This window comes from Cryptomeria japonica, chromosome 10 (genome assembly GCF_030272615.1).
Source record: "Cryptomeria japonica chromosome 10, Sugi_1.0, whole genome shotgun sequence".
Classification (NCBI taxonomy): domain Eukaryota; kingdom Viridiplantae; phylum Streptophyta; class Pinopsida; order Cupressales; family Cupressaceae; genus Cryptomeria; species Cryptomeria japonica.
In genome coordinates, this window is record NC_081414.1 from 74,566,463 (window position 1) to 74,578,012 (window position 11,550).

An 11,550-nucleotide genomic window follows, 5' to 3' on the forward strand; every position below is an offset into this window, starting at 1 on the left:
ATCCAAATACAACCTGAATACACCATTCATCAAGCTCACAAAAACTGATGGTGCATTTGTGAGGCCAAAACGTACCACAGTGAACTCATTGTAACCATATCTAGTGCATAAAATGTTGGGTTAAAACATATTTGGATTTGGTGCATAAAATGAATGTAGGAATATGGGTTGTCTTGTATTTTAAAGTAGGAATGCAATATGCTAGTTGAATGGTATAATGCCATGCATATCATGATAGATAGATAATGTAGTAGGATGGATAATTTATGGATTGGAAATTAAATAGGATGCATTAATTTAAGATGGAATATGTTTATCGTGTGAGTATGATGTCACTATGGTAGTTAATCAAGTAATGATATTGAAGTACCTTAGGGAAAAGTTAATGATGTTATGGTATTTCTGCTTGCGTTAATTTATGAAATGCGTAATGATGTATGTTCATAATGGTTAGATGGTTAATGAATATAGTTATATGGAGATGTTATGTGTTACACTAGTTGTCATTAGATGTTAATAAAAAAAAATGTCTCCATTTGCATGTTAGATGTTTAGTTTATCTAGGGTATTTTGGTGGGCATTACATTGGGTATCAGAGCCCATGTTCAAACATTGGGTACTCTAGTTTCATTTGATCCCATTGTGCAGGTTATCCAATAGCATGGGGTGGCCCGATTGTATTAATCCCTGGTATTTATTCTCTTGTTATATTTGTTCTAGATGGTTAGCTTATAATTTTGTTTTCATCTTGTTTAGACAAGATGCTTGCTAGGGGAAGAGATCATCGTCCTACTGGTCATATGGGTACTCACAGGAATCCTTGTCTTGAGGTTTCTAAGGAGTCATACCATGAGGAGCAGTTGCAGGATCAACCTAGAGATGATGCAAATCAAGCTAGAGATGATGTGATTCCATGGTTCGTGAACGTGGTTCAGGAGCTTCTTGGTCGTCTAGAACCAAGACAAGAGGAGAACCAACAGGAGGAATCTTGACATTTGGATCATTAGGAGAGAGAGCGTTTGCATTCTCCTAGGAGGAGAGTTGAGGTGGATTAGGAGGCACTTGCAACTCGCCATATGAGAGATTTGATGAGGACTCATCCTCCTACTTTTGATGGATTAGGTAGCATCTTGGAGGCAGAGGCATGGATTTTGGACTTAGGTAGGTTTTTTTCTATGCACCTGTGTAGCAGTAACAACAAGGCGACATGAGTGATCATGCACCTTCATGATTTTGCAATGACATGGTGGCACTATGAATCACTATGAGTTCAATGCCTCATGAATCCTCAACTGGTGATATCCGGACTTGAGGTCAATCTTGGAGAAGACCTTTGCATCCTTAACCTAATCAAACAAATCATCTATCTAAGGCAAGGGATATCAATTCTTCACCATCACCTTATTGAGATACCTATAATCAATACATAATTTGGGTTTATTTGTCCTAGTGTGTCCCCTTGGGGTGCACTTGTATTATTTGTAAAGAAGAAGGACAAATCTCTTCGATTGTGTATTGATTACAGGTAGCTCAATAAGTTGACGATGAAGAACCGATATCCCTTGTCTCAGATAGATGATTTGTTTGATTAGGTTAAGGATACAAAGGTCTTCTCCAATATTAACATCAAGTCCAGATATCACTAGTTAAGGATTCACGAGGTGGTGAACTCATAGTGATTCATAGTGCCACCATGTCATCGTAAAATCATGAAGGTGCATGATCGCACATCTTGCCTTGGTGTTACTGCTACATAGGTGCATAGAAAAACACCTACCTAAGTCCAAAATCCATGTCTCCACCTCCAAGCTGCTACCTAAGCCATCAAAAGTAGGAGGATGAGTCATCATAAAATCTCTCATGTGGCTAGTTGCAAGTGCCTCCTGATCCACCTCAACTCTCCTCCTAGGAAAACGCAAATGCTCTCTCTGTTGATGATTTGATTATTGAGATTCCTCCTGGTGGTTCTCCTCTTGTCTCAGTTCTAGATGACCAAGAATCTTCTAAAGCATGTTCACCAACTATGGAACCACACCACCTCTAGGTGGATCCACATCATCTCTAGGCTGATCTTGCAATTGCTCCTCATGATGTGACTCCTCAAAAACCTCAAGATGAGGATTCCTGCAAGTACCCATGTGACCAAGATGACAATGATCTCTGCCCCTAGCAAGCATCTTGTCTAAACAAGATGCAAACAAAATTATAAGCTAACCATCTAGAACAAATATAACAAGAGAATAATAGCAAGGATAAATATCGTTGGGCTACCCCATTCTATTGGCTAACATGCACAATGGGCTCAAATGAAACCAAAGTACCCAGTGTTTGAACATGGGCTCTGATACCCAATGTAATGCTCACCAAAATACCCTAGAGAAACTAAACATCTAACATGCAAATGGAGACAATTTTTTTTTATTAACATCTAATAACAACTAGTGTAACACATAACATCTCCATCTAACTATATTCATTAACCATCTAACCATTATGAACATACATCATTACGCATTTCATAAATTAATGCAAACGGAATTAACATAGCATCATTACTTGATTAACTGCCATAATGACATCCTACTCACACAATAAACATATTCCATCTTAAATTCATAAGTTATCCAACCTACTATATTATCTATCTATCATGATATGCATGTCATTATACCATTCCACTATCATAATGTATTCCTACTTTAAAATACAAGACAACCCATATTCCTACATTCATTTTATGCACCAAATTCAAATGTGTTTTAACCCAACATTTCCTATCTACATGCTCTTTTCCGTTTCATGATAATGCAATCGTAATGCATAGATATGATCCACCTTTACTAATCTAATTATTCTTTCCTAACATAATCATTTATTACTCTTTGAACATTCCTCTTCTAAGGTTATTCTACATTCTAACTTGCTTCCTAAACATTATATAAGGTAATACAATTAAACCATAATACAAATTCAATTCCATTTCAACCATAACCATTGAATTCTAAGATACATAGATCACATTCTTACAATAATACAATTACATCTCCAATGTCTCATACAATTTATAACATAATTCAAACTCCAACTACAATTCATCTTACAATTATAGGTACATATAATACATCATGAGCATGGCTCTTCCTACTACAAGATTCCATCTACTACATACAAGTATATAACATGGATTTCATCATATTTATTACATAAATCTACTACAAGGTACATCCATAATCATCATGAAGAAGTATCCACATCCATGCATGAAGAATCCAAGAGAACATCCCAATGGCTAAAAAGAGCCAACCACCCGACCATGTGGAACCAAAGGAACCACCCCCTGTGCTAGGAGATGACACAAGGTCCCAACACGCACTCTAGACCTAAGCTAGCACTCTAGCCAAAGAGACTAACTACATAAGGACACTCATGCAAGATCCACACTAAACAACAAGAATAAACTTCCAGAGCCGTATAACTCATCAAGACATAAATACATCCAGTAAAGCATAATCATAAATCATCAAAGAGGGAACATGTAGGAGTGGAGTGTCATCACATGCCATCCTCAAAACATAACAACATAAGGAACTAGCCTGATGGACATGTGAAGCCATCTCAACCTATGAGAGACCAAGGGAGATTAGCTTACCATCTTCATGGCCTTCTCATGCTTATCCTAAAACATCCTCCCTAGGACTAAGTCATGAGGCTCAATCAATTTATTATCTTATTAATGGATCTAGCTACCCAACCCATCAATTATTAGATTATCACTTACTTATGATTCATGGTGAACTCCCAATGTGCCCTGGCGGTCTAGACTTCATGCATCCTGACAAGGAACCTCATGCAAGCCTATCTCTCATGACCCCAGTGATCACATGGAAGCCCACTCCCCCTAACATGGCCCAAACAATAAATGCAACAAGAGGCTCAAAATAACAATCAAATCTGAATTCATAATCATCATACAACCATACACGTACATGGCCATCCAAAGGTCATAAAGCTAAATACACATCAAGAGCCTCATAGAATAAAAATGCATCAATAAGATAACCAAAATTACTCATCAAATGAAATAAATAACAACAACAAGGCACATCAACTTACTAGACTGAGCATAATATATATAACTCTCTACCACGACCTCTCAACATGATAGAGGCATAAATCCATCATAAAGATAATATAGAAGCGAAACCATAGAAGATTCATCAATCGATCAAATGTACAATCTAGAAAATCATCAATAAACATTCGAAAAGCTTTGGTGCAAAAATCAAACTCAGAAAAGCCAAACAAAAAACTCAACCTGAGTGAAATACTAAAAATCCATAGAATAGCGCATATGATATTTATTATTGTTGGCAAATGCACATACTCACTGGTACTGTGCAGAGAACTCAAGAGGAAATAAATGACAACAAAACATTCAGTAATGGTATAAATTTGATCTTGACAGATATATTTCAGATTGTAACCCACCGGTTACAAGAATCCTAGCAGGACTCCACTGACACTGAATAACAACCTTTGTCATTGATGTCAAAGGGGGAGTAGTGGGATGAGAAAAATGGTTAGAAGAAAGGACATCATCTGCTTAGGAGGAGCATACAGTTTTGAGCATAGTTTTGAGAATACAGTTTTGAGCATACAATTTTAGAAAGACAATTTTTTGGCAGACTATTTTTGGATATCATTTTGGACACTTTTTCTCATGAGTGTTGCCATCAATGCCAAAGGGGGAGATTGTTGGAAAATGCACACTCCAATGAGAAATTGTAGGTGATTGTAGGTTTTGTCATTGATGGCAACCTTGTAATCATAGGACACTAGAAAGACAAAGATACCAGTACCGACACCGACAGACTATACATCAGCAGTGAAAGGAAGGATACCGACACCTTGGCCGACTTCAGTTTTGTTTAAAATGTATTTTGTAATTAATTGTAAAATTATTTTAAGCTGACATGGCAAGTTGTAATATGACTCATATATGTATGAGATCATTTTGTAGTAGTAAGTGTGTGATATAGGATGTGAGATAAGCAGACCTAATATGCGAAATATTGGTTAAGGATTTATGTTGTAGCAGAGCTTAAACCGGTACTGAATCTGGCATAGAAAAAGCCGATCTGAAGCAGTACAAGACATTGGATTAGTATAATCCATTTTTGTAAGTCAGTGTGACTTCTTTTGTAATTGAGTAGTGAGCTCTAGGCACTTGGCCTTCCTGCATGTGCAGGCCCCTATTGTAAGAGTAATATTCCCTTATAGGCCAGTAAGTGAATATTATGGGTCACAAATCCCACTGAGGTTTTTCCCACATCGGGTTTCCTCATTAAAATATTGTGTTATGGTGTGCTTCCCATGTTTTTGTTATTATTCTTAGTTACTACATTATTTTTGGTTTACTGCTACACAGTTTTAATATGCTTTTCATGTTTTGAGTCAAGTAAATTGATATACTATTTAGCTACTGATTCACCCCCCTCTCTCAGTATCTTTGGGAATCCTAACAATTATAGCACATATGACTAATGTTTCAACACTTATGACCAGAACTTCGGTGCATACAAATGACAGAATAGCGCATACAATCACCAGAATGATGCATATACCAATTTGTTTAGCATATATGACCACTGTTTTAGCGTATATGACTCAGACGACAGAAAACATGAATAAACAGTAAAATTACAAGTTTAAATTAAAAATCAAGGGAATTTTTCCAAGTCATGAAATCAACTAAATAAGTGATGCCCAGTCAAGACAAAAAGAAAGCAACTAATGAATCAAAAATCTATAAACATATGAAAGAGAAATTGCAATTTGAACCAAAAGGGGCTTCCCTTCCAAAATACACAGAAACCTCAAATAGAGAACTCGAAGCAAGAATAAATCACTTTCTCCATATTAAATCACACTCAAGAACCACAAACATACCTTAAAGATTCCATTAAAGATGAGAGAAAATAAGTTTAACTCTATGAACTTCCTTCACGACAATACCCGTGTAGAAAACTCATAGGAAAAATCCAATCTCCCAAATAAATCCAAATTTGTTGAGCACAACCAAAGTCTTCAACAATCCTTCAAGCCAAATACACTAAGAATCCAAAAAGAACCAAGATTCAAAAAAAGGAATTCCATAGAGTTGTGAATTGACGACAATCACACCCAGCCAATGGAATAAAGTATTTTTTCGCAAGCCCTATAGTTCAAGTTTATAATAAAATATTATGCACAGAAATATTTCTCCAAAACTATAGTATAAACTATATAATAAATCTTTTTCCCAAATAAACCCACAAACAACAATTCTGCAGACACAGAGTATACAGGAAAATAAAATAAATTTACAAAAGACAAGAGCTCCAACCTGGAATTAGAAGTAATGGAACAAATTTGACAAAGAGCTCCAAATCCACAATCCAAATGTTGCGGAAAAAACTCCAAGAATGGTAACCCGACAACAAGCCCAAACTACCCATTAAAAAGAAATCAAAAACAGAAAACCCTAGCCAATGAAAATAATCCAAAATATAATATTTTCTACCAACCCCATGTTAGGTTACTTTAATATTTTCCACTTCAAATTCAACCAATGAGTATGGAGGGTAGGTAGAAGAAACATAAAATCTTCTCATACAACTAAGTGGGAAGATATTATTATTTTATTTAAATGTCTTCATGCACTCCCACTAATAGATAAAGTCAACTATAAAAATAAATATTAGCCATAAATAAATCAATCAATCAAATAGGGGAATTAAAACCAAAATCTCATAAATAAAATAAAAAGCCAAGTTAATATTAAATATCAAATGAACTATTAAACTATATGCAATAAATAAATTAAATAAATAATTAAATACCAGTAAAGATTAAACAATAAATACCGAATAAATATTAAAATCACACAAAATAATTAAACATACAATATCAAATAATTAAATATTCAAGGCCAATAAATTAAATACATTAAAAAATAAGCATTGTTAATTATAAAATCATACATCAAGGATCACACAATAAATCTAAACATAGCCAAATAAATAAATTATCTCTAAACATACTCACAATATTGAAAAGATCAAACTCACTAACTGACATGTTGGATTACACCAAGATGCTTATGACACACGGTGAACACCTTGGACCTAGAGTATGTGTAGGGAACTCATGTCATCTCTGAACCACATAAGCCATTGGAATTAAAGACACGCTCAAACTTGTGAAGCCAGGTGGAGTCGATGTCTAGTACCTACAAAGTCTTGCAACCACAAAACAATGATACAACATATACATATACATATATAGAACAAGAAAGTGATAGAGAATGACACATCTTGCTCGCAATGACTGATGTGGAATCAACTCTATCACGAAGACAGTCAAACAATAGTCAAACACATCTCATCAAATGTAATCATGAAATAGGGTTAGCATAATCATAATCAACATAAAACCCATGATCAACACAATCTATCAATGATCCATCACATAGTAAGCATATGAAATCATCACATACATATATCCATCAAATCACATGATCAATAATGATAGTATCAACATCCACATAAATCATCAAAATAGAATATTTCCAATAGTGTCTAACATCAATAGTAAGTAATCATCATCCAAATAATCAAATATAGTCTAGATAATTCTATCAAACGTGAAATAACAATCAACTCTTGCCAAAATAGGTCAAATCAAGGGTGGACACTACACATGGTCCATTTTTCAAGGCTACAATCCGAAAACCAAGATGCTTGAGTCCTTCTTTCATATCTTATCATCTATCCATTTTATGCTACAAAGTCAAAATCCAAAGTGAAATAAAAAAAGAAAACAAAAAGAAAATAAAAAGAGTAAAGAAAAATATTTTTTCCTCCGGTGAAAACCTGGCAAACAAGCGCCTTGGGCAAGTACAGTGATGAAAACCTAGCAAACAGACTTCATACATAATTATTCATATTCTTGCATATCACACTTGGGGGAAGATTTAATTTGTGATATCTTATAATATCCTACCAACCTTCCATTATCCTATCATCCCTCATGTCCATATCCCCTTTTTTACCTTTGATCTTGTCAAGACCGAGGATCTTCATGAACATCATGCAAACTATTCATAAATTTTCATCTTTATCCACTAACTTATTAAAACCTTTCAGCAATATTTATTTGTTTATTGCAACCTTTTATCACTATCCTTTAGCTTATTGCAAGCTTCAGTCCATATCCCTAATCCATTTTTTATCTTTCTTATCCTATCCATATCCTATCACCGTTCATACACTATTTTTCGTCCCTTGATCTTTGATCCAACATAAGGACATAAAATAAAAAACATGGTTTCAAAAACCTCTTCACATGTCCCTCATGTCATGCCATTGCTTTACATTGTCATATCCAATCCCTTTTCCCATTGTGCGATAGCCCTTGGAAATTGAATCCGCATTTGTCTTTATAATAAATGCCCTTTGACTTCCCTCTATCCACCAACATTTTAGTAAGCTTATTTATCCATTTGTCATATTCCTTATCTTACTAGACACTAGGGAAAATTAGTGCATAAATATCCTAAAAAATAACTAAAAATCAAATAATGTCCTAAAAAATCAATAAACATCATAAAAATTCTTGAAAAAAAGGAACAAAAAAATCAAAAACTTCAAAAATCCTAAAAATTGGAAAACACCAAAAAACAAAAACAAAAATTGTTTTCATTTCATCAATAAACTATCCCTCTTGTACATAGGTAGACATTTGAGTAGACATCAAATAGAAAACATGATAAACATTGTTTTTAATGAATCATGTATCAACAGATGAACTGTTCAATCAAGCAAGCATTCAAACTTATCAATATTGTCATATCAATCAAACAACATTAACACCATCAATCCTTTGTCAATATTATCATGGGTCTTATACAAGGTGTGGTATACTCAGAACTAGATTGTGGCCTACCTTAGATGGGGTATTGCATTCCCTAAAACTAGACAACATGATCGTCCTATCATCACAACAATATCACTTTTGACAATGTGGATCAGAATGGTTGTTTGACTTATTTGAATTTGTGTCTTATCTTTCATTGATTTTATATTTGATCATGTTCCTATGTTGCTCAATAATGTCACTAAGTGATTTAGGTGGCCTAGATGGCTCATGGTCTTTTGCTTTTGTTTTCTATTTGTGGAGTGTTTCATAAAATTCTAGGGCAAGTATGTCTTAGGTGTCTATGTTGGCACGTTCACATCGTGACTAGCTCACATACCTCAACGTTTGACACACACAATTTCATTAGGATGGTTGAACTATTCCTTGTCTATAATGTGTTCATTTTATGCAAAGGGATTGCATTATCACCCTGGCCTTCATTGACATGGTGTGTTGCATCCATTTTGTCATATCAACTAAAGGTTCTCACCTACTATTTTGCATTTGTGAAAGCAATTTTTCTTCATCATTAATTTTTCTCTATCTAATTTCTTCTTACTAAAATTTCTTCCATCAGTTCTTGCAATCCTCTTGATCTAATCCTAGTGTTATTTGTTGATCGATTGGCCTCTTTTCTAGATTTTTCTGACCAATTCCTCGAGGGGGCATACATATACCCTATCATTCTCTAGGACATATTCCTTGATTGTTCTTTAAAACAACGCTCACAATCACATTGTCTCAAAAAGGACCAAAATGTAGGCATATAAAAATGGTCAACACTTGCGGTGTCATACTCTAACATGTCCATGTGACCTTATTTATGGGTTTTCACAATTATTAACATTTCCTATATGTTGTTTATTAAATTTTTATCATTTTTTGATATCATGTTGTTCCTCTAAATTCCTATCCCCTTCGATTCTAATCTCTCATATTTGAATTAGATTTATCAATATCAATTTTGAATCTCAATAATTGATCATGACCAACCCGTCATATCAATTGGATATCGTGGTGTAGTCATGGTGGGAGGGTCTTCAAAGAGAACAGTTTGGACCATGAAGCAAGAGTTACATAGTAGAAACAACTCAAAGTGATGTAGGCAATGTAGGAATAAACTATATTATATCATGAAAATCAGTTACAAACTTTCAGCCACATCCGGGCTCATAGATTCAGTTTATAGGCTTGAGTATAAAACATGGGTGTTATGCAATTTTTAGCTCCAATAAGAATGTGAGCCAACTCTAGACCTCCTATGCTTTGGATCTATCTTCTATATTCTAACTACTTGATTCTAAATGCTTAATTACATTGATTTATATGATCAAGGGTGATACACATTGGCCCTAGATGAAACAATAAATGATGAACAAGATGAAACATGTGAAACAACAAGGTCGACCTCTACCAAAGAGATCCATTAGAAAAATCCATAGGATGAAGTACGAACCTAAGGGAAGGTCGGCCACATGCCAAGGAACATTGGAAATAACAAATTGAAGCTTCGCAAGCTACAGAAATGATCTACAAGATTCACCAATAGCCAAAATAGGTCCAAGCGGTTTCGGTGTTCTAAGCCAGAAAACTGTCTCAGATTCAAGAAGCAATAACTTTTCAGAAAAAGATCCAAACATCTTGTGGACTTAGGCTAAGGCAAATGAACATGCCCACAATCTACATCTAGCAATGTAAGGTCTAGTGAACAAATCCAAAGAAATGCAGAATGGAATGATAAAACTGCAAAACAAGAAAGTGTTGGCTTGATGATGATTCTAATGTATTCATCACTTGGTGTCATTGATGAAACACTCTTATGCACACATATGATCATATTAACTACCGGAGTAACGACAATTGTTTACACTGTTAACTGGTATGTTAGAGGTTAATCCCTAATCGGAGTAACTACAATTGTTTACACTGTTAACTGGTACTTTGTGTCAACTACTATGTGCATAAGGGACAACCTGTGGTTATACTAAGTTGGCATCAAGATGAAGATAAAGATGGAGATCAAGCGAAGATTCAAGGACAACAGTTTATATTTTTTATTCAAACTGGTATTGATTGTTCCAATTGGTATTTGGTTATTTCTATGATGACTTACAAACATCGACTGCTTGGCGGTCATTTTTGTGATGAGTTATGATCACTTGTCTAGATACACTACACCTAGGAAATTGTGTTTTGATTTCCTTGGACCGACATAAGATTTGAATGTCTATTTAAAGACATCTTAGTGAATCATTTGATATAGATGTCATGGTATGTTATTATGTATGTATGAAGAGAAAAAAAATTTGTTAAGATGAAGAGTGTGTTGAAGAGAAGTGTTGAATGTACTTAGAACGATCTGATCAAGCAAGTAGTGTGCTACTCATAACAGATCAAACCATTCTTGTTGTTTTCTAACCATTACAACAAAATCAAATCCCTTAACTAGGTAAGATCTAACAAGCTTCAATGTACAAATCCTCTAACAAGGTGATCCATTAGTTTGGATTCTAAAATTCTCCACCTAGGTTACTCCTAATAGGGTATAAGCTTCCAAACAAGATTTGGGATCTCTAACAAGATTTTCTCCTA